This window comes from Vulpes vulpes, chromosome 9 (genome assembly GCF_048418805.1).
Source record: "Vulpes vulpes isolate BD-2025 chromosome 9, VulVul3, whole genome shotgun sequence".
NCBI classification, from domain to species: Eukaryota; Metazoa; Chordata; class Mammalia; order Carnivora; family Canidae; genus Vulpes; species Vulpes vulpes.
In genome coordinates, this window is record NC_132788.1 from 75,167,259 (window position 1) to 75,192,202 (window position 24,944).

A 24,944-nucleotide genomic window follows, 5' to 3' on the forward strand; every position below is an offset into this window, starting at 1 on the left:
CTAAAGACAGTTTAGTTTTAGAAATAAAGTCCGCTGTAGATGCTGTTTTTCTTTTATACACACAGTAGGTAACTTTGCTCTTTCTTCTAGAGAAAGTAGTTTTCTATTCCTACCCTCTTAAAAGTTCCATTATGTAAGCCAAAATAAATCCCTCCAAAAAAGCATTATGAATCTTATTAAGAAAAAGTCATCATTTCTCTATTCATTTTCAACAAATAGAATGGAGAAGGATCTAAACAGAATTAAAGCTCATTTCTGGAAACAGAATTAAGGAATAAAAATGCAACTACAGCAAAATAAATTGATAAATCATAGCCCAACATGTCAAGCCTACACCAGTTAAAGAATGCTGAGTTGTGTGTGTCATTGAGTTTTGGTTTTTGCAGAGACAACTTTAATAAAATTCCACAAGGCCACAGAGTTATGTTGGAGACAAAAATCACATCTTCAGCATCCTCAATAAAATGCAAAGTCAATAACAGTTGTTACCCTTAGCCGGGACAGACACAGACACTTAATATGAATAGACAAGAGAAAATGCAGAGTCTGCCTTTTAATCATTTTATTCTTTCACTTATGGACTCACTTAATCAACAAATATTTTTACAGTGCCTATCTGTGCAGGCCCTGGGTTAATCTCTGGTAATACAATAGTGAACTAAATCGTGGTGCTCCCTGGTCTCATGAAGTCAGAAGACATATACTGAACACACAGACAAGTATAAGATAATTATGTAAGTAATTAAGTGTGTAAGTAGGTGGTATGAAGGAAAAGATCAAGAAACCATACAGGAGGGGGCCTGGGTGACTCATTCGGTTGAGCAGTATACTCCTGATTTCAGTTCAGCTCATGATCTCAGGCTCATGAGACTGAGCCCCACATCAGGCTCCATGTTAGGCATGGAGCCTGCATAAGATTCTCTTCCTCTCCTTCTGTCTCTCCGCACCCTCTCTCTCTTGGGAAAAAAGACAAAGAAAAAAAGAAAGAAACCATAAAGGAACAGCACAGCTAACTCAGGTGAGGGGCAAGGAAGTGGGTCAGGAGGCAACCTTTGAGACTGAAAGAATAGAAAGTAGAAAGGAAGAATGGTAGAAAAGTTTCCAGATGGCAGGAGGAATGTGTGAAAAGGCTCGAGGTAGAAAAAAATTAAAAGGAAGTAGTGCGATGTCAGAGTGAAGAGTTCTTGGCTCTGTTCCCAACTTAGGTGTTAAAGGACTGGTTAATGTCAGGGTATTCACAACCATGGTAGCTATCCTCAACAGCAAGGCCTTCAGTGCCCCAGCATATGCCAGGAGACATCTGAAGGGCCAGTCTGGGCAAGCACCAGCCCTCTTATTTCCTGGGGAGTTGTTTCCAGACTCCTCAACCTGGAAACTTATAACATTTTTTGGTGGCCCAACATGAAACCAGTTAATAGAACATGAGGAATAGATTGAGTGACATGACTGGGGCTCCATTTGACTCCTGATCAAATGCACATTGAAGACCTGAAGATAAGACAAGGGTAGGGTGATATTTCTCCACAGGGATGATAAATGAACTGACTGGCCACTGTCTTGCTAAAGTACCAGTCTATAAGAGGACTATACTCTCACAGGAAGTAGAAAAAATACTCTGATGGAAGGAAGAGGGTTGAGATGCCCAAATTCTTGAGTCACAAAAGATGGTCCCTAAACTGCCTTAGAGATGGTTCATTGTACAGCCTCAACGTCCTAACCAGTGAGATGCATGTTTGGGTTGGAGCCAAGTTGCTCAAAGCTGTAGAAGAAGAACTGCTAGGTCCCTAGCATAAGCACCTCCTCCCATACATGGCACTAGATCTAACTAGATGATGGAACATACTTAAAGAATACTGATGTGAAGGTATATCTGAACATTATTAGTCTATGTAGGCCTCCCACAGGCCTCAGGCTGGCCATGCTTCCCACCCTAGTTTCTGCCAAAAGGACTGTTTTGTGGGGTACTCCCTTAAGCAGGACTGTCTCTTCCTACTCAACTCCCTGAGGAGCAGAATTGTGTTCTGTGTATCACTCTATCTCAATTGATAGCTTATTGTAGCACTCAATAAATTAGCTCTACGCCTATAACAACAACAACAAAAATTGTATTAAGTCTATACAATAAAGCTTATAATTTGTGTTTGCCCACATCATTTAATCTGCAAGCAACCTTTAATGTCATTATATAAAAATTACTTCATATCTGCAAAGTTTTCAATGTGAGATATTTATGGAAAATTTCAAGAAATTAAGTAAAGTGCAGTAAGATATTTTGCACACTGAGGTCCAGCTGTGCATACTCAAAGAGAAATGTAATCAGCCACAAATATGAAATGCTCAAACACACTAAGAGGGAGGTGGGGATCAATAAATGCAGAAAGAGTATCAAAACCTGCAAGGTCAATAAAAATTATCTAGTCCATCAGCTTGTTTTGTAAGGAGGAAGAAAAAAAATACAACATGAAGCTCAGAATACTGAACAAATCTGCCTCTGTGCAATGACAAAACTAGGACTTAAAAAGATCTCCAAATTCTCAGACCACTATTTTCCCCACCCATGTTGATCTGCCACTTGAATTAATCAGGCCTGTTACTCCTCTGGCTGGAAAACTGCAATGGCTCCCCATTTCTCGTGAGTAAAGAGCAAAGTCTTTACAAACTCTTTTAGTGGTTGCCTCCATTTGTATCCCATTTCTTCCCTGACCTCATGTCTTGCATTTCCTATCATTCTTCCCTTTGCTCAGCCTGTCCCAGCCATTACAGCCATCATGCTGATCCTGAATGGGGTATACAACTATCTAGGGCCTATGTACTTACCTTTCTCTCTGCCTACTGAGCTTCTCCTCCAAATGCTAGCATGATTCACTCTCTAACCTCCTTGAGATCTTTCCTCAAATATCATTTTCTCAGGAAGGCCTTATTTGCCTACTCAATTTTTTTAAGGATTTTTTATTTATTTATTCATGAGAGAGAGAGAGAGAGAGGCAGAGACACAGGCAGAGGGAGAAGCAGGCTCCATGCAGGGAGCCTGACGTGGGACTCAATCCCGGGTCTCTAGGATCAGGCCCTGGGCTGAAGGTGGAACTAAACTGCTGAGTCCCCCAGGCTGCCCCTGCCTACTCAATTTTAAATCACAAGTTACCCCAAATCCATCCATGCTTTACCTCCTCTATAGAACTTAGCACTCTTTACCATATTATATATTTTACTATTTATGTATGTGTTTATTTCTACGGTCCTCCTTTCCCCCATATGTAAGTTCCCTGAGTATAAAGATTTTCAACAGTTTGAGCCACGGCTCTACTCCTAAAATCCTCATGGGTGCCTGGCAAACACTAAAACCTCAGTAAATATTAGTTGAATAACTGGTTATATGGATTGATGGATGGAGTTCAAAAGTGGCCCAAATCCAGAGAATTCAAGAGCTGTGAAATGTCTGATAGTGTCTGGCAGCCCCTGGGAAGCAGCTTGTGGCCTGGGTGTCATCTGCCATCACTATGTGCCCACTCTAGAACTGGCATTCACTGATACCCTGTGTGAAAGTCAGTAAACTAAGAAATGAAGTGATATAAAGACTTGTCAAAGCAGTCCCTTTTAAGGCTGCGTGACTCTGGGTTGAAGGGGGAACTAGCAAGGAATTTTTGTTTGTTTTAATCAGAAACAAGATGCTCTTACATGTATAGATACAGAAATCTCTTCTGAATTACTTCCCCATGGCCTTCAGCTCAAGAGTAAAGACATTCTAAAATGTCTTAGATTGGACATTCTAAAAAAGAGACCAGATTTCAAAAACTTTCTGGCATGAACCAACATTTGCTATTAAGCCTGAATGGCTGGCACAGCTAAACCTCCATGCATCATTCTAAATATAAAACACCAAGCTTCAATTATAACTTAATGACAGATATATAAAGGGAGATATTAAGAGAGGCCAAAAATAAGGCGGTAGGAACCAAGGGTAGATACTAAAACTACGTAATATCTGGCTTACCCATGAAGGAAAAAAACAACTACATTCATACAGATTCAAATGGACATAAGCAGTTGATGCTCTTTCATGGTTAAAAACCCCGTAGTAAAGGTTTATAACCAGACCTTATCTAATCCTACCAGTACTTGAAATAGCAAAATACCCAAAAAGCACTACCTGTTGGAACTTAAAAGATGCAGGCTAATCCTAATTTACAAAAATAAAATACCAGGGACCACTGAATGCCTTGCTAATTTCCAATTGAATTCAGAGCTTTACAGCCCAACACACGTACTAACTGAAGACTGGACTTTTCCATTCCAGTCTTAGTAGTGTGTCTCAGGCACTGGGCAAGCTGCCAATCCATTGCTCCTTAGGGCATGCCTTATTATCCCTTTACAACATGAACACCCTATCATATTTTAATTCATTTGCTGGAGAAGTTGGGTGATCTGAACGAGTTCTGAATGCTGGGGTGATTTCTGAATGGCATTCGCTTCACATATCATTTCAAAAACAACAACAACACAAAAGTATTAAGAAAAAACTGTTGCAAAATAGTTTAGTATTTACTACAATGGTAACTTACTTTCCAGGATACCAAATGTCCATAGTTAAATCTAAGTTGGGACAGCTTTTCCCTTTAACCTACTCTGGCTGAAGCAGGTACCTGTGTGTTGCATACCATAGGCAGAAACCTTCCCATTTGCTAATGGCACACTGCAGGAGAATCATTTGGGACCATTCAAAACCATTAAGGCTATTAACTCTGACTTGGGCCAAATCTAATAAACCAGTGTCATCCCAACAGGAAATGAGTTAAGCTGGCCTTCAAAGTCATTTAAGCAAATACCCAAAGTCAGACTTCCTAGTAAGAAATCCTTCTGTTATTTTTGCCCAGTTTAAAGCAGAGATCACTGGGAATGAATTTCAGGGAGAAAAAAAAAAAAGCGTTCATTTCACTTAAAAATATTTAAATAAATAACTTTCAGTTGCCTTTAAGTGACCAACTGAAAGAGTGACTAAACTTGCTTAAGTCCCTTTGGCTGCTGCATACATAGCAACAGCAGGTGCACAAAAAATATTTAAGAAACCAACATGGAGCAAATCCAGCTCCGCCTACATAAAGTCAAGTTTCTAAGCCGGAAATTTCTCAACCAGACACAGTCACACGTGAGAGAAGAGGTTACAGCCAGTTGCCATGCTGTACATATTTTTGTTGAGTCTAAATAATATATTCATTCCAAAATGTGTCCACCCCCAGATCTTTGTTAATGCTAAGCCTCTACCTAGAACGATTCATTTCCTAAATGAAATCATTCCCTTCTTTGAGGAGTTCTTTTTAGGAAGCCATTCCTAATATAATATGGTCCTACTCCACTGGTTCTTCAGAATTAACCATTTCCTACATTCAACCATCTGGGACCTGGCTTTACTGGCCTTAGACCCTACCCTTAAGTATTGGGTCTTTTGTCATAATTGTTTCTAGACTTGCTGCTCCATTTAACACTAAGGTTTTTGAAGGCTGGAGCTATCTTCGCAATTCTTCTCTACCCCTACGCAGTTGATTTACATCTGGTAGATACTCTGTAAATACTGGGTGAACTGAAAGGATCTCAGTCTTAGACATAATCCTCTCAAAGTCTCCAACAGCCTAATAGCTTAAGGGCCAAACCTACCTAAAAATTTAATTGTAAATACAACAAAATTATTCTAAGTTATTAACCAAACTATTCAATATGTTTATTTTTTTACCTGGAAAACCAGGCCAGCCATAGGAAATGACATTCTCTGGATCAGTGACTCAAAGAGTAATGAGGTAATTTCCTTCAAAGATGATTATGTTTTCAGGATTCTCTGGAATGCATACCTACCCATTAATGTGTCATTATTAATAGTTCCCTCTGGGTAGAACCAACATTAGAACATTTCAGAATTTTCAAACAACTTTGTACTATATGCTCAGGTGTCAATATAATCTCAATTGGACAGTCCCATTGCTTACATGAATTAGGAACCAGACTTACTAGAGATACTAAGGGATATTCCAACAAATTTGGGTAACTATTTCTATACTTATGTTCGAAACATGTCATTCACTATGCTTATATAAGCTTCCATATACAACTGAGGGGAAAAAATGAATGAGAAGGTGAAGGGGTTTTACCCCAAAACTAGAGTTGCCAGATCTAGCAAATAAAAATATAGGATGCCCAGTTACATTTGAATTTACACAAAGAATAGCTTTTAGTATAAGTATCCCATGAAATATGTGGGGCATACTTATACTAAAAAATTATTCTCTGTTTACGTAAAATTCAAATTTACCTGGACATGCTGTATTTAATCTGGCAACCCTACTCCAAACCTCAAAATTGTACTGAGTCTCCAATTTTAAAAAAGAAAGGAAAGCACATATGCAGTTTGTAAAGCCTTAATTTTCAACAGAATATAGGTCATCAAATAGCATTACAGAAATTTTAGGATGTTCAATATAATCATGGTAAGAAAAATAACTCAGTAAGATACACTGGTGCTAACCACATACCAGGTACTACACCAAAGCCTTTGCATGCATTACCTCACTTAATTCTAACCACATCCTTATAAGGTAGAATTACTACTACTACTACTATACTACTACTACTACTACTACTACTACTACTACTACTGCCACCATCACTACTACTACTTCTCCGATAAGGAAAGCAAATACAAAGAAAACACATTGTCCAATGTCAAAGAGATATAAACCCAGGCAAGTTTAACAAAAGGGCTTACAAGTTTAACCATGACCTAACTTTACAAGGTGAAGAAAAAGAGACTCCGTGACTCGCCCAGTTCACACAGCTGCTAATCAGTACAGCTGGAATTAAGTCTAGGACAGTCTGACTCCAGAGTTTTAGTACCAATAATATACCACCTGTGGAAGCCAGGCAAAATGGAAAAATCGCACTTCCCACCTAAACCAGCTGCAAGTATTATACTAGGTCAGAATGCTTCATCTTTAAAGAACAGTGTTTGAACCTGGAACAGCTTCTTTGGAATTTTTATCAGATCTCCCAGCTAAATTTTGATTCCTTATAATCAAAGAGGTTATCCTGGGTTGAATGGAGAGTATGGAGATTTATGTTTGCGGGGAGAATTTATCGTTACTGACATTTCTGTACCAAAATTTCTCTTTAAAATAAATCACTTATCCAATGTCAACCAGTCTCGCTGCCCTGAGGCAAGTTCTTGGTCCTGCACATGAGCCTCAAACATTAGAAGTAACCTGGAACACAGATATGGAGGCCAATTTGAAGCAGCCACTGAAGCCAACAAGGACCACAAGAGTCAAGATGTTTCTTCTTTGATGTGGAAGTCAACAGCCAGGATTATTCCATGTAAAATATGAGAGTTCAGAAAATGTCGGGCGATATTCAGAGCTTTACCTGGAACAGAGTGACCTTTAGGAACTGTCACAGGCCTTATCCTAGTGCTATCTACCTCTGGAGTAAATACAGATGTCTTTAATTGGTGTGTGTGTGTGTGTGTGTGTGTGTGTAAGCATCTGCAATACAAGGCATATACAATACAATGCTCATCTAACTTTATCCTCAAAACACACTATAGGGAGACACCTGGGTGGCTCAGTGGTTGAGCATCTGACTTTGGCTCAGGATGTGATCCTGGAGTCCCGGGATCCAGTCCCACATCAGGCTCCCTGCATGGAGCTTGCTTCTCCCTCTGTCTCTCCCTGTGTGTGAGTGTGTGTCTCTTGTGAATATATAAAATAAAATAAATAAAATAAAATAAGATAAAAACACTATAGGGGGATGGAGGTGGCTCAGCAGTTAAACAATTGCCTTCGGCTCAGGGAGTGATCCCGGAGTTCTTGGATGAGTCCCACATCGGGCTCCCTGAAGGGACCCTGCTTCTCCCTCTGCCTGTGTCTCTGCCTCTCTCTGTGTGCTTCTCATGAATAAAATAAACATAAAAAACCACCCACCATAGGAACCAGAAAGCATGCTAGTGTAGGAGACAGCTGAAGTAAAAGAGGGGTGGGGGGCAACCCGGATGGCTCAGCGGTTTAGCGCCACCTTCAGCCCAGGGCCTGATCCTGGAGACCCGGGATCGAGTCCCACATCGGGTTCCCCGCATGGAGCCTGCTTCTCCCTCTGCCTGTGTCTCTGCCTCTCTCTCTCTCTCTCTCTCTCTCTCTCTCTCTCTGTGTCTCTCATAAATAAATAAATAAATAAATAAATAAATAAATAAATAAATAAATAAACAAACAAATATTTTTTAAAAAGAGGGGTGGGACTGTGGAGAGAATCTACACTTAGAACCCTTCTCATGTAACTTATAAAGAATAAATAATATCACTGTCTGTTTACTTGTCCATGTCTCCCACTAGAATTCAGGCTCCCTCAGGGGAGGGACCATGTCTATTTTATTGACCATTGTATTTCCCAGGTGTGTGGTACGGAGTAGGCATCCAACTATGAATGAATGAATGAATGAGCAATCACTATTGTCACTAGTAAGCAGTATGCACAGTCCTGCCTTTGCCTTCACTGCCCTTAAAATCTGGGACTGAAGTTCATATCCTTTTGCAATCACAACCGCTCTGAGGGCTGAACAGTGTGTGTATCATCATTTCTCACAGAGACTGTTAAACTGGAACCATCCTAACTGGCCTCCGTGATGCCAGATCTGGCCATCCTCCAACCCGTTCTTCATTTGGCAGTCAGAGTGCTAGTCCTCTGCTTCCATCCAACCATGCTCTCTGGTGTTCCAGTCATGCTCAAAAGCTTCCACTGTCCCAATGGCACCATACTGGGCTATATACCTCTGTGTCTCCCATCTACCCAGAACGCCCTTCTCTCATCTGCTTGGCAGGCAAATTTTGATAATGGACTCAAATCTTATTTCCATAAGATTTAATCTTCCCTTCTCCCCTCATAAGATGTGACCCCTCCATCTTTTGTACCCAAAGGTACAATTACAAACTTTACTATCATATTCATGTCATTGTGAGTTAGTTATAAGAGAGAGCTCATGCCTTATGGGCCAGCTATCTTACCACTAGCATAATGTCTGGCATCTAGAAGGTGTTCAACAATCACTTCCTAGATGTCAACCAGTGAGCTTTGGAGAATAAAAGTGAAAACCTTTATTAATTTCATGATATCTTACTCCACTTGAGAAATATGGTCTGGACCCATTCATAAACGTTATCTGTATCTACTAACTCTACCAGAAAAATTACTACAAGGAGAAACAATGGTATATGCTGCTATTACTGTGTTGTTTAAGTGAATACTGGCTTACCAAGAAACTTCATAGAATATTTACCACTTGTAAGTGGGCTTGACATATCAAAAAGAAAATGACGCCAAATCAAGGAACCATAGTAAGGGACCTCAAAGAGAAGGTACTTCTGAGATAACAAATAAGTTTGCCCTCTAGTATCCATGACAAGTTGTGAAAGGCTGGTACACTGAATTCAGAAGAGTCTAAGGCTCCTCCTGGGATCATGGGACAGAGCGAGGTGATCACTGGTAACACTGACCATGGTGTAGCTGGGGGAAGGAGCAGCAGAATAACACAAAGCAACCCTGATCCAGTCCTTATTCTTCACTGTACATAAAAGGACACAAAGTCCTCAAAAGTGGTTAACTCAGGGTCACACAATTAGTTGGTGGCATAGCTGGGCCTGAAACCAGGCTCCCAAAACATCCATTCATTAAATATGTATTCAGTAGCTATTAGGTCCTGCATGGTACCACTTGCTGGGATGAAATGAACAAAAACATTCATAGTCCTCAATCTAGTAAAATGTACCACATATTTGATGCTTCATCCACAGTTCCTCTTACTACCTCATGATATGTTTCCAGTTTCCATCTTCCCTCAACTATTTAAACTCCCATTTTCTTATATGTAATGACATTTCCTAGATAAACATAAAAACTCTTTTTAAACAAATAATTCATTCCAAACAATTAAACCGACTCGTAACTCCTCTTTCTTGCCCCATCTTTATTCTATTTATCCAAGCTTTTTGAAATTCACATTTAAGCAAAAACACCATGGTGATATTTGAAATATTTTTCAAATACCTATATCATTCTCATTCTTAATTCCAAGAATTTAACATAACAGTGTTGGAAGGAAGTGTTGGCTAAGAATATACAGATCTTACAATGCACATTTTCCAGAGACTGAACAATCATAACTTATACTCAGTAACTCAAACCAGAACTTAATAGTTGTTATGGTAAGGAAGTTCTATTTTTATTCCTAATCCAAATCTAACCACTAAAAGCTCAACTAGATTCACTCTCTCCTCAAAAACAAGAGAGGAGTGCAAGTCACTATTTTGCATCTTACATCAAATTGTATAGAACATGGGATTCTGTCCTGTAATTCTTCTGTTTAATCTCACTTTCTCTTTAAAAATTAGAAAAATTAACTAGTGGGGAAAAATCACCAGAAAAAGAGCCTGTTCTGAAATCTTAAATAATTTAGAAAAAAAATTTTTTTTCAAAGAGAGTGACCCAAAATGGAAATATATAAGTATCCATAATTTTCACCGAAGAGTTTCCATTTTGACTCTGAAGTAAACATAATTTTTCAAATTCACGTTGGTCTGCAAAATCCCAAGTCACCAAGTAGCACTTATTTTCCATAAAGTAAAAAGACATATTCTGGTCTTACTCTAAACAGGACACCAGAAAACAAAACTAATACTGTGAACAAACAAATCTTAGCTAAAACTCATTGAAATAATCCAAATGGTTTCCATTCCAGGGAAAATAGTAAGTCAGCAGTTTGCATACGGCTGCCTTTTCCAAATACACAAAATAAGCAAAAACACCACGAGAGGAAAGTGCAAATGCTGAACCCTTTCTATTTCTGTTTCCACGGGACTGCAATTCAATCAATACCACCGCCATGCAGTGCTCGGCCACCTTTTGCACACACTTCCAGGTGGGCTCCAATGTTCTGCCCAGAAGCCCAGAGAACTCCCAGGACAAGAGAGCCATCAAACCACAAAAAAAAGGACAAGAAGGCCTGGGGTTCCATGCTCCAACTGCTAGAACAAGGACTAGAAAATCAGAAAAATAAATGTTTGAAGGTGTCCATCAAAGAGAACTCCCAGAAAGAACATATAGATTGTAGATAAGAAAACAATGGGGACAGAACTCAGCATTCCTTGGAAAACAAAAGGCTCTGGAAAAAAAATAATAAATGAATCACAACCCTTCACCTAATAACAGTAACCGTCTGGAGTTGGCAAAAGACTGTTGAGTAAAAATATTCTATATAAGGAAACTTACTTAAGGGAAGTATTCAAAACCCTTCACCCAGGATAGAAGACAACTCAGTGTGCAAAATCATGAGCAGGGCAAGACTGCCATGCCAGGGTTATGAAAGGGCATATTCAAGTAGCATCCTTAACCTGAAATTATTTTTGAAAAATAACATTTAACCAAAAAAGAAAAAAAAGAAAAAAACAAGGAAAATGAAAATTGCTGTTCTGACTTCAGGACAGAGAACTTACTTCCAAATCCCCATCCTCCTACAGGACTTGAAAGGACAATAATTAGTCAAGAAAAGAGCAAAATGAGGAAGTGGTATTCTTTTACAATTTCTGTTAATCCCCACCAGCTGTAATTTAAGAAATTCAGTGACATCAGCATTTATATTTGATCCAGCAAGAACGAGAACGACAGAACTACAACTGCAGAATCATATGAGAGGGGAAAAGAAACTTGGGGGCGACTGGAAAACACATTTGAAGATGTGGAAAATTAATTCACTTTGCAGTGAATCACTTCAACAGCTTCAAACACCACCACTGCCAAAAATAACAAAAAAAAAGTGGAAAAGGAAGCTTAAGCACTCCAAACCTAATCAAATGATCCAGTGGAACTTCTGAAAAAAGGGTTCACTCAAACAAGTGAACTGAACATTTTAAAAACAAACAGAAAGCAATCTAGCCATTTATGACTGATAAGAAATCAAGACTCAGTATCATAGAAAGATCACCACTCTGTTTTTTAAAAATCTACTACACAAGGAACTGTCAATTGAGTTAACTTTGCTTAGCATCTACATTATCTTCTTGAGGACAGGCATAGGGTCAATTCTACGCTCTCCTTTGCCCACATAGAGAAAATGGTTCATGGGAAAAGCACCACAGTATTTTCAAGGTCTCCCATGTGAGCTCACAGACAGGCCGTGAGTAGGTCTGAATCCCCAACATAAATGCCCAACCATCAGCTTTTTAGTCAGGTCAGAGTCAAAGGCAGAAGAAAACCACCCCAAACCTGACCTACCAAACAACCTACAGAAGATGTGAAAACACTCACCAGGGCCGCCTCAGCCCTTTGGCTGAACATTGAGTCCGCTGAACCGTCTCAGAAAGGAGATTATTACAAAGAAGATGCGATTGCAACTGCTCTGCCACACGCTTACATGCACCTTCTCTCAACACTAGGAAGGCTAAATTAGAGATAGAGTGATAATTAATAGGATCCTTGGCAGCAGGAGCCAGCTTCTTTAGCAAACCAGTAATTGCTGCCTACTTAAAATGACAGGGGATTGAGCCAGGAAGGAGGGAGGCGCTAATGATGGGAATCATAAAAGGTAAAACAGACTTTACATCAACAGGTTACTTGGCTCCCATTCAAAACTACCTCTTTATCTGTGGATTCAGTTAATAATGACAACAATTATATTCAAAATCATTTGAAGGAGGACAAAGGAGGACTAGAGATCAATAATCCTTCTGAAATATCATCACAAATGCAAGGAAATGGGTGAAAACAGATCTCTCCTCCACACACTGCCCAACTCCGAAAATGGCTTAACTTCCTAACGTGATCATGAAAATAATTATCCATTTGTAGAAGATATCATAAAAGAAAAACAATTTTTTCCCTTCAGTGACATATTTTGACTTGGGATATCCTTTGAAAACATCCAGTCTTATTGAGAAATTTTTAATGGTGGCCACTGACAGAGTTTAGGCCCTCTATTCTAACATTAAAGTAATTTCCTCTCTAGGAAAGAAAAGGTATTGACCTCACAAGTTGTTTACTGGAACGAATGATGATGGCCAGCCGGCAAGGTAAAGGAAAGTTAGCACACAGTGTCTCTGGTTTAAACCTCCAGTCTCAGGAAATAAGATGGCACATCAACCTGTTACATTGATTACCACTCATATGGGCAATATTCCATCAGAGAAAGGCAGTACCTACAACACACTCCCCATCAAGAAGCAAACCAATGTACCTCTAACATCTTTAGATGCCCAGAGACAGGGAGAGATGAGGATTCAATCTTCTGCCACAGGGAGATGTCTACAGATAAACCAGGGCAGCAGGTACATAGTTTCACAATGACTAATGCTGACCAAAACTCTTCATAAAATCAACTCCACAGGTAAAGAAACATCTCGTTTGCTCAGGAAGTCCCTGGCTCTCAGATGGTGTTGCAAATATGCCCTGACGGCTCTCCAAAGAAAAGAAGAAATGATTATAAAGCGAGGGGCTTTCCAACAAGATGCAGCCCAGGAGCCCCTATTGTAAATATCTATCTCATGGAAAGCTGCAACTATTCTTGTGGTAGTTAGGTAAAGATGCATGTGAGGAAGTAAATGGAGAGCAGAAGCACTCCAGAAACTCAGATGGTTTATCTTCCTCTTGGTATGTAGAAGAATCAAGCGTTTTTCTTCCTACTATTGGTCCCTCCCACTAGTAAGGATTAAGAATGTTTTTATGTTCGTTCTGTAAATGTCTAGCCCATTCCTGGTGGAACCCACTAAATATATAGAGCTCACCATTAAAGCCACCAACTAGTATTTTTATAACTTCTTCCTCTGTATTAGATCAGTATATCCTTTTATTGAAAATATTTAACTCAATACTTTGCAATGACTAATGCTCTTAACACCCACATGTCAAGGCAGAAGTTATGTTCATTACACAACATTATGATGTTTCAAGACCTTTGGCATTCAAAGATAAACAGTCCAGAATGGAATAAACTGGCTACAACTTTATGAAGACACACAGGAAAAGCAATTAACGAGTCAGGTTGAGAAGGGAGGGAGAGATAAGGAAAGAAAGATAAGTGAAAAACATCAAGATGTTAGGAGCTCTATGTTCAGTGGCAGACCATAAGTACGGGTATGTAGATAAGACTTCTTGATGTCATCAGCAAGGAAAATCTGAAGATCTTTAATGAGGAATGAGGAACATAGACAACTTACATACCATATCCCTGTGAATAATTAAGCATCCACCATCCCACCTTTCGCTACCTTTCTTGGAAACTTCAGCACCTAACTCCTTTCTTTTTTAGAAACAGCTTTGAAAACAAAGGACTACCTTTAATAGATCTATTTATCTTGGATTCAGATGTTCAACCACACCCAGAGTCTCTTGTCTTTACTTCATCAGAAACCTTTCTATTCCAAAATCAACATGAGTTGTCACCTCTGATCACTTCCCATCCTGTCTCCCTCTCTGTACCCCAATATACACAGTAACCACTGCATGATGGTGGCAGTTAAGAGAGTGAGCTTTGAAAAAAAAAAAAAAAAGAGGGTGAGCTTTGAAGTCAAACAGTCCTGGGTTTCACTCATGGTTCCACCCTTATTTGAATGGCTTTAGGCAAGTGACTGAAGATGGCCAAGCTTAGTTTGTTCATCTATAAAATGGGATCCTACCTACCTCATAGCAGAATTAAATTATACATTTTAAATGTTTAACACAGTATCTGGGAGGTAGGAGATGCCTTAATATGTTTGTAATTCAACTAGATCTGAATTACTCATCCATTCTGCTTCAGCTTCTTGACTTTTCTAACACAGGAAAAACCTGGGGAAAAAACTGACGTAAGTACCTTCCTGATCCCAGGACTCACACATCACATACACACACACACACACACACACATACACACACACACACACACAAACTAAACAAGCTATTCTTTATACTACATATAAATACAGTATGAAGATGCACAAGGCAGGCTACATATGAAAGGCAAAACAACAGGTAACTTTCATTAACCTCACTGAGTTTGTTTTCACTAAGTATAAGAGGTTAAAGCACCTGTATACAAAGTATAGCTCATAGTAAGGGCTTTAAAAATGCTAGGTGATGCTGTTACTATTATTACTGTTTGGGTTTCTTTGTTGTTACTCAATTATGTGATCTGTCCCCTAGGCAACCTAAACTACTGGACCCACTAAAAATAAGTCTTTTCTTCTCTCCTTTATTAAAAGAATTCCAAGCACTCCCCACGAGTACTCAGGTGATGTTTATAACAATAACATGGTTCCAATAACAATAACAATTGCTGATCCTTATAATATGCTAATCTGCAAAACACTGAGAAGTAAGCTGAGCTCAGTTTCTTCAAAACCTGCCTACACCATAATTTCTACATCATCCTACCACTTTCTGCTGAATTCTTCAACAATGGTGCCTGAATATGTCTTTTTCCAGGTTCCCACTCTCATACTCCACTTCCTAAAGAACGGTAGAAATATATCAAAATAAAAAGTAACATATCTGGACAGTCCCACTAAACTTTGAAAATCTGAAAGTAATGGGCCATTTTTATTGGCAAATAAATGTAAAAGTGGAAGATGGAGTACTTAGAAAAGCTTCATTAATGTGGCTTCATGTATAACCCACAATGATGATGCAGCAAATAGTGTTTGAATATTTTCCCAAGTGAATATGTTTTTAAGCTCAGAGAAAGAACTGCTAGAGACAGACAGATTGAAGAAAACAATTTTTTAATATAGTCAACTCTCATTGTTTGTGGATTCCCTATTTGCGAATTCAGCTATTCACTAAAATTTATTTGTAACCCCAAAATCAATATTTGCAGCATTTTTGCACTGACTTGTGGATACACGCCAAGAGGTGAAAAAGTTGAGTCATCCGACACATGCATTCCCAACTGACATCAAACAAAGTGACACTCTGCCTACTTGCTCCAGTTCTCATACAGTACATAAACGTCCTTTTCGAGGTTTTTTAGTGCTTTTCATTTTTGCCTTTTTCTAGATGACTTCATTATGTAAGATAGTCCCTAATACTAGTGCTGACGAGCTGTCTAGTGTTACTCTTCATGAGAAGGCTATGATGAGCCTTACCCAGAAAATACAGGTGTTAGATAAGTTTCAGTCAAGTGTGACTTACAGAACTGCTGGCCTTGAGTTCAATGCTAACAAACCGATAATATATATTAAAGTGTCTTTAAACAAGAAACACATAAAATAAGGTTACATATTCATTAGTTGACAAAAATGTTGTGACCAGAAGCTCCCAGGAACCAAACTGTGCCTTTCCTCTTGAAGAAATTGTGTGGTGTTTTCCTACTAAATGTTTGTGGTAGCTTTATAGAACATAAACATCACAAATAATAAGAATCGACTGCATATTTATTTCATCTCTGAGCACCCACAGGAGCAACACAGATGGCCCCTACTCACTTATTGGAACGTCTACATACACTAGGTGGGTTACACATTACCTTCTATAACCTTGACAGCTATGCCAAGAAAGAACACTATTTCCCCCATATCTTAGGTGAGAAAATTGAGTCTCAGAAAAACATAACGGGGGATGCCTGGGTGGCTCAGTAATTGAGCGCCTGCCTTTGGCCCAGGGCATGATCCTGGGGTCCTGGGATCGAGTCCCGCATCAGGCTCCCTGCATGGAGCCTGCTTCTCTCTCTGCCTATGTCTCTGCCTATGTCTCTGCCTCTCTCTCTCTCTCTCTCTCTCTCTATCTCTCTCTCTCTCTCTCTCTGTCTCTTATGAATAAATAAATATTTTTTTAAAAGTAAAGGCCCACAGCTAATAAGAAAAATAGTCAAGATAATTTCTTACATACTTTCCTGAAAGAGCTTAACAAAGTTCCCAAAAGGTACTGATCCCTTCTTGCACACCAGAAACAGTTCATGCATTTTGGTCATTTTTATTCAACAATTATTTATTGGGCACTCTCAATCCTGGAGATGCTCAGTGAACAAACTCCCCACTCCCAATGGGCCTTTTTCAAGTAAGAACTGAGATAATAAACCAAGTATCATCTATCAGCTTATTTATAGGCAGAAGATGCTTGAATTCTTAAAATACACATTATCTTTTAAATAAGAGCTTCAAGTAAAGGGACAGCTAAAGACTGTCTTCAGTGAGTATCAGTTTAAAATTTCTTTCTTTCACAGGGTAATTGATGAGACCACTGAGTGGGCTCTCTTCCACTCCCAGAAAGAGCTCCTCTGGCCCTCAATGGCCTGATCTGGGTTCCATACCATCCTTTGGTGCCCACCCACTTGACAAGTGACAAAGGTTTATATTCTATATTATCTCCTGACTCCACAGTGGGCTTAATGAATATTTACTGAATATCATTTTACCTCCTAGGGCAAAGAACATTGGCCCAAGGATTTTGCAAATCATTCCGAAACCATGACTCTGAAAAAATAAGGGTAAATGTCAGATCTCTTAATATCCACCTATTTAGATGCCCATGAAATAACTCTATCGTGAAAATTTCCAAAACTGCCTTGTCCATCTCCAATGGCTGGTTCTTCCCCTACTTGTGGGTGTATTAACTCTCAACTCCATCCTACATAGCTGATTCATCCTGTTGTCTCAAAATGCAGAACTCAGAAGGGCATCTGATTGTCCATATCTGACCATCCTTCTCAGGCTTCATTCTCTCCTGTGCTCATTACTTTTCAGAGTACACTGGCTCTCACCCTAAAGCATCTAACCCATGGTCTTTTGCTTCCGTGTGTGTGTGTGTGTGTGTGTGTGTGTGTGTGTGTTTCAATCACATGGAAAGAGGAAAACTGTCATTTTCTCTTTTTCCTTATAAAATTCAGGACAGGAATTGTTAAACCAAGAGTGAAGTTTTGATTAGTCATGACAATCAAAGAGAAAAGATGCAAATACTCTGAAAAATGCTGCCTTAAGAATCCAGTATGTGTCGGTGTGAATGTCTACGTGGATTCTTAAAAACATGTCTCCCATTAATTGTTAATCAAATTAGTTCCATTCCTCTGCACACAACAGCTGATAGTTGAGGAAAGTGGCCTGCCAGACTCCCGGGAGGAAAGAGAGTACTAGTACTGGTCTGAAAACTTGCTGAATATATCCTCAACTTTTGAGAATTGACTCAATTGGGGGGTTTTAAGCTATGGAGGATCAAATTAATTAATTAATTGTGACAAAGCAATGGTAGAGTCAAAACCACTTGCACAGATTAACCACTTTCTTTGATTCTTACATAAGCCCCTAAATTCTAACAGCAGTGACGCCAGGAGGAGCACATGGGCGCACCTCAGGCCAACAAAGGCATAAGAGTCGTGCGGCAGGAACAGCAGGGCGACTAGGCATCAGCAGAAAGCCGGTGTCTACTGTACTCTTCCTACAGAAAGTCCTCTCCGTACCTCACTGAATCTTCACAGCAATCTGATGAGGCAGGTAATCTCATCCACAGAACACGTCAAAGCTGTAAGGATGAAGGCATCCACTTATGTGTGCAACATCATGCACCCTTTTCTCATGAGACAGATAGTTACTATTTGGGCTAATCTTCCTTTCTGCTTCCTAGCGACCAGTTTAGCCACTGGTTTGGGGGAGAAACTTTCTGAGGCTCAAGAAAAGCAAGCTACAAAAAAAAAAAAAAAAGAAAGAAAAGAAAAAAGAAAAGCAAGCTACCTGATGTGGTAAACGTACACCAAAACATCAAGTTGTATACCTTAAACATATACAATTCTTATTTGTCAATTATACCCTAATAAAGGTAAAAAAAAAAAAATAAGACAAGTAAGCTATCACAACAATGTGGATAAAGCATTCAAGGTTTATCACAGGATCAATTTAATCAGTAGATGGAAAACCACTTGGTTAACAGAAATGGCCCATACAAACGCAAAGGACTATAGCAATCATGTTTTCAGAAAATTCAGAATAAAGGGTAAAAAGCAAGCATAAATTAAACAGTTCTTCCAAAAAAATTAAAACTTGGGCTCTAGTCTACAAAATAGCTATACATTGCTACAAGGAGGGGAAAAAAATCCTAAAAGAGTAAAAGATATAAAGGTTTGGAAGTGCAGGGATACAGAGCACGATGGCTTTCTTTGAATGAAGAGGCTGAGGAGTTAAATGTGAAAAAATAAGGCAGGCACTCACTAGAAGCAGAGTTGAAAGCCCACAGTTAGGAACGCCAGATCCCCATGTGGAAATGGGAATGCAGCTTGGCTGCTAGACTGCTCAATGCTGTGAAATCTTGATCAGTGCATCTTATTATTTATTCTTCCACCTGGCTACAGTCTATAATTATGATGAAAGGCATCATGTTGATAAAGACAAAGATTGTTCTGGCAACAAAAGGAACGCCTTACCTGTAAATAACAGGTGCCATCTTTAAAAACCTCCCTGCTAGGCTTCCTATAGGTCACCACTACTTGACCTGCATCAACTCCCAAAGATCTTGATGTGGATTCTCCAGCTAGGGATCATTTAGGCCTCCCCGCCCCTTCTCTTCTATGGCTCTTCTTTTCCTGCTGATTAAAACGTCATTTCAAATCAAAACCCTATTCATGCTGTGGATGGATACAAAGGATACCAGAATGTAGGAACCAGACAGACCCTAGCAGCAAGAGTTGGGCTTTGGGCTGAGTACCTTACCCATCTATTTCTTTTAATTGATACGATTACCCTATAGCCTAGATCATATTAATGTCCATGAGCCCCATTTAGCCGCTATAGAAACACAAGCTACAAGAAAAGTGGTTTTTAAAAATTGATTTAAAAAAAAAAAAACCTGGGCAGCTCAGGTGGCTCAGTGGTTTAGTGCCACCTACAGCCCAGGGCCTGATCCTGAGACCTGGGATCGAGTCCCACATCAGGCTCCCTGCATGGAGCCTGCTTCTCCCTCTGCCTGTGCCTCTGCCTTTCTCTCTCTCTCTCTCTCTCTCTCTCTGTCTCTCATGAATACATAAATAAAATCTTTTAAAAAATAAATTAATTAAAATTAAAATTAAAAAAAGCTAATAGGTGGCCAAATTGAAATTTAAGTTAAAAATCTGTTTTATTTTGAAGATTAAACCCAGAACTTTAGACTTCAACTGCTTAATGCTTTTAACCAGTTTACAAAAGAGACAAGGACACCAGGACCTCTTCTCTGGAGAAGGTCAAAATGTAGCAAAACAAAATAAAACAAAAAACAAAATGCTTAGGTCTAAGTAGATGTGGGGTAGGCTGAGTTTCCTACTAAAGAAAGGAGTCTGGTAATTTTCTACAGGCTCTATTTGTCTGACACAACTTTGGCCTTGGCCTTTCCTGTCACCATCTATACCTCTCTGTCATAGAAGTGAAATGGCCCAGTGAGATGCAGAACAAGGGGAATGACTGTAGTTGAGATGCCCTTACTATGACAAGACACATGCTGGCGGGTCCCAGCCATTCCGTCCCTCTGTTTTGGAAGCTCCTACACTCTGCAAACTGTCTGGAATTCATTAAGATAGGAAAACAGGCTGAAAGCCGTATTTCAAATTTTATTCAGCAGAAGTTTTGTGAAAAACAATTTGGTCATGTGGGCATGCTCAAAATCATCATCACCCTGTTTCTCAACCAAATCTTAATTCAGTCAAGTGACTGCATATTGAGTCTGGATTATAACCCTCTTTTGAGATGTGGGCCAGGACTCCTTATGGCAGTGAAGCTAGGTTAACTCCAAATCACCCTGAGCTCATATTTAAAAAACCAAGAATCCTACCTGGTTTCACTAGTGTATATCTGAAAGCTAACTTTCTAAAAGGGAAGTTTTTGGTTTTTGGCTTTTGATCAGTGGATAGTTACTGCCAGTGGTCATCTCTAGGCTGACCACAACAAGCAGCACCCCCTTTTTTTATTAAATGTATGCTATCTAATCCAAGAAGTTTTTCATCCCAAAACAACAGGGTAAGCATAACTCAAAATGGAGACACGGGATTTATGGTGAAAGCATTAGGGTAGTCTTTCTCAAACATGAGTGAGCATCACCAACTCTGGGGGGCTTATTAATACACAGAGTCCTGGACTGACCACCAGTTTCTGATTCAGTTGAACTGTGGTAGAATCTGAGAACTTGCATTTCTAACTAGCGTGAGGGCCACATTTTGAAAACCACTGCACTAAGGTGGTGGTGGTGGTGGATGTATTAGGGTTGCAGGGAAATGAGGTGGTAATTGTTCAATGATGGTGGAAGAGGAAGCACTGCAGAAAGGTGGGATTTAGAAAATACATAAGCTTGGACAGTTTCCATGCAGGTGGCAGAAAATCCAAACTAACTATGCTTACTTAAAAGAGGAATTTATTGGTTAAGTTACAGAAGGTTCCAAGGACAGGCCTAACTAGGAAAGCCACAACTTGAACCAGAGGTGAAACTCTCCTACTAGGATCATGGCAATGACGGCTGGCCATCCACCAAAAATGCACGCTCTTTTCTATTCTAGCACAGAGGTGTTACTGCGCGGTGGGTGTCTGTATTTTCCAGCTCCCACTCCTGCATCTAGATACAGACACAAGTCTGGTCCTTGCCAACAGAATGTGAACAAAAGTGAGGCTTGTCACTCGGACCTTAGTTATGCCTTCTCTTCTTTTCCTTTCTACGACCAGACATTAAGGACTTCAGGGTCCTACACAAAGGGAGAACCAGAAGATGGAATGAGTCTGAGTACTTGATTTGCCACATGGAGAAAAGCCACCTACCACGCAGGAACTACTTACACATAGGACTGTTGCACACCACTTTGATACAGCAACTAATATTAACCTAATTTAAGAACCTGCTTGTTCTCTGCCTACAAGGTATGGTTTTATCCTAAATCCAACATCTTCCCAAGTTCAAGATAATGGGAATGAAAGGAGACTCTCTTTCTGTTAACACCCTAAAATCCTGGGATTCATTTTCACTAGTCAACATGAACCTCTCTGAAACCGATCTCTGTGATAAAAGAAATGTGGCAGGACCTGTGTCAAATCTGTGTCAAATTCTCCACTCCTGGAGCCACAAAACTGAAGCATATGGGCTGAACATCTGGGAAGGGGTTGTTACAAGAATTTGGAAAGGAGATTATGGGCAGGTAAACTAAAGTGTCCACTAGGGAAAACACAAAGAAAGGGAAGTTGGCTGTCAGTGAGAAGTGATTAGAAAGATGTCATGTATATGAAGCCAAGAGTGAGAAAACGGGGTACACATCAGACCAGAACTGACTCTAGTCAGTCTCACTGACTCCAAAAACACACCCCAGTTAATTGTCCTTGCCATTCAGCCTCCTGCTGCTAAATCATGCCTTTCAGTGATTTCGTGATGCTATGACCAAGCAAGTGCCATCAAACCTTCTTGTTCATTTCTGAATCAACTGACCTAAAGCTTCCATATGCAATCAGTATCATTAAAACTACATTCTGAGATCCCATCGTTTAGCAGGAACACATAAAGCATTTACTTAGATAAAACATTATTAGTGTTTATCTACCTAAGGACAAGTGGACAAATGACCTTGCTGAGATAATGCAAGGTATGGTTCCAAAAAGTGTACAGACCAATTCTCCAATACACGAGCCATGCCAATCTCTCACAGGTTACCCTCCAAACATACTTCCTTGCAGCAAATAAACGTTTATTTGGAATGTCACCAGGAATCATGCTAGTTGCTTATATTTTTAGGGACCATTTTACTAAGTTACTGCAAGCTTTTCCTTTAAAAATAAATAGAATTTTCAAGATTGCACGGACGGTATCATCCTCCCTTGAAAGTAAATGACCCTAACTGGCCAATACTATTTTAATGTTTATTCATAGTTATTCTCTGCCAAAAGCATTATAAATTAGTTGCAAAGGGTTCTACCGGCCAAGGTGCCAAGGTTCTAAATTTAGATGGTGCAGTTATGCAGGCTCAGTAATACACCAAAGTAAAGCTAATCCTGAAATAGTACCTTTTGCTAAAAACTTCAAATGCTCAAAAAAATAAAACAAAAATGTACTCAATCCTTTTGATGGAGAAGGGACTGTTACGATATCTGTGTGTCTGTCCATAGACTCAATTCTAGAGTACTCTCTCTGCTTGGGACAGATGCAAGCAAGACAAACAGTGTGGCCACATCTCAGTGAGGTCCTCCAGTAGGCTTTATTGGGATTGTGCTAGGTTCCAAGTTAATCAGGAAAATGATCTTTAGGGTTTCTACATGCTTTTCCTTTCACTAAGTTTCAAATCTCCAGTCACAGAAATAAAATATATGTCCCAAAAAACATACTTCTTGAAACTAGTTAGTATTTAACATTTTACAATACACGTACCAAAGTAAATGTAGCATTCCTATCTGCCAGTTAGTAATTTCACATACAACCTCTGCCATCAAGCTAAATGAATCTACCCTGCTTCAAATCTTCTCACAGAAGTTAAGCTTCCTAGAAGGAAAATGTGTTCTATAAAAATAAGTTATAAATTCCCAAGAGTAGAGGCAACCACTTTTCCCATTCTGCCTTTGATCACATAGGAAAACAGACAAATGCGTGTGAATGATTCAGCAAGTTATCCCACTTTGGGGAAGGGGCGGGGGGTGGAGAGGGTGCAGGCCACAGATGCCTTCCTGAAGTTGCTCAACAACCCACAATTGTCTTATAGATGGACAGGACGACTCTACCAGTGTACTCCATACATCTATAACTCACTGCATTTGGATTTAAAATATTTGTTCTCACATGACCCGGGGTTTTTCCCTTTTGAAAGTCACCACTCCATGAGTACTTGAATCAAAGAACACAGCAACTGGAATTCGAACGCTTTGAAGATTTTTGTTTTAAGTTGTTGAATTAAAAACACACTACTGCCTGTAGATGTCAACACTGATGAAAGCTTGAGGTGCTGTGTGGGAGGAGAGGCTTCTTCTTGAATTTCCATTTTTGCACCAACACTGACATTTTCACATCAGTGTGGACAGGAAGCGTGATCTAGAGGCTGAAACACAGGATTGCAAATCAGGAGTTCCGTAAGGGCTTCGTGTGGTGTACATGCATATTTTGTTAAATGAACCTTAAGCTCTACATTCTAATCCTAGGGCACTTGGATTCCTCCTTTATATTAAAACTGAACTCAAAATCCAGCCAGAAACCATCCCTAGGCAAAGCATGGTCAAACATGAATGATCTCAATGCAACAACAGTGAGAAGAACAAGGGGACAACTCGGGTAAGATGATCCTGGAGGAAAGAAAGGGCAAGAAAAATAACAAGACCCATCTCCACTTTCAGTCTGAGGTTAGGCTTATAAAGACAAGCATAAATCTCTGACTCACTCAACATTAGGAAAACACTTAAAACCAAGTTATAAACAGTTACAGGGAAGACTAATGTCTGTATTTTTCTCCACTATTCACATATGACCTTAAACCAGTCCTATGTATCTTCCTGAGCACCTGTAAGGTAAAGCCTAATGTGAGCTGCTTTATAAACAATACCTTTTATCTTCACAGCAGCCTTACAAGGTAGCTATTGCCCCATTTTACAAAAGAAGGAACTGAGATTCAAGGAGGTTAGGGAACTGACATTTGAAGAGGTTGGGTAACTTGTCCAAAGTCATACAGCTAGTGAGTGGTAGCACCAAGATTTGCAGACTTTTTTCAGACATTAGGTCTTGCTTCAAAATCACCTCCTCCATGATGTCATTCCTGATATCAGACCCAATCAAAAAGGCCCCTTCTTTCCCAATCACACTGTATCAATTATACCCTATTGAGCAACAAAAATTATTATTTTCCATTTATTTGGTACATTATTAACTGTGTTCTCATCTCCAAAATGGGAAGCACCATGGTAGCAGGAACCTTGCCTGTCTGGTTCTACATTTGATTCCCTCTGGCCAGCACAGAGCCTGACACACCATAGGTGCTTAATAAATAA

At 39.6% G+C, this 24,944-nt stretch overlaps 1 protein-coding gene across 9 annotated transcripts in view; it reads right to left on the bottom strand.

Moving 5' to 3' along the window:
* MITF (melanocyte inducing transcription factor) overlaps positions 1-24,944 on the bottom strand; it is a 218,622-nt gene that overhangs the window by 185,273 nt on the left and 8,405 nt on the right. Inside the window, exon 1 of one of the 9 annotated variants that reach the window (XM_072720476.1) lies at positions 12,331-12,516. The exons of the other annotated variants lie outside the window; for them this stretch is intronic. The gene's annotated coding sequence lies outside the window, so the exon portion shown is untranslated. Of the gene's footprint in view, positions 1-12,330; positions 12,517-24,944 lie in introns of those variants that run through there. 9 annotated transcript variants of the gene reach the window in all.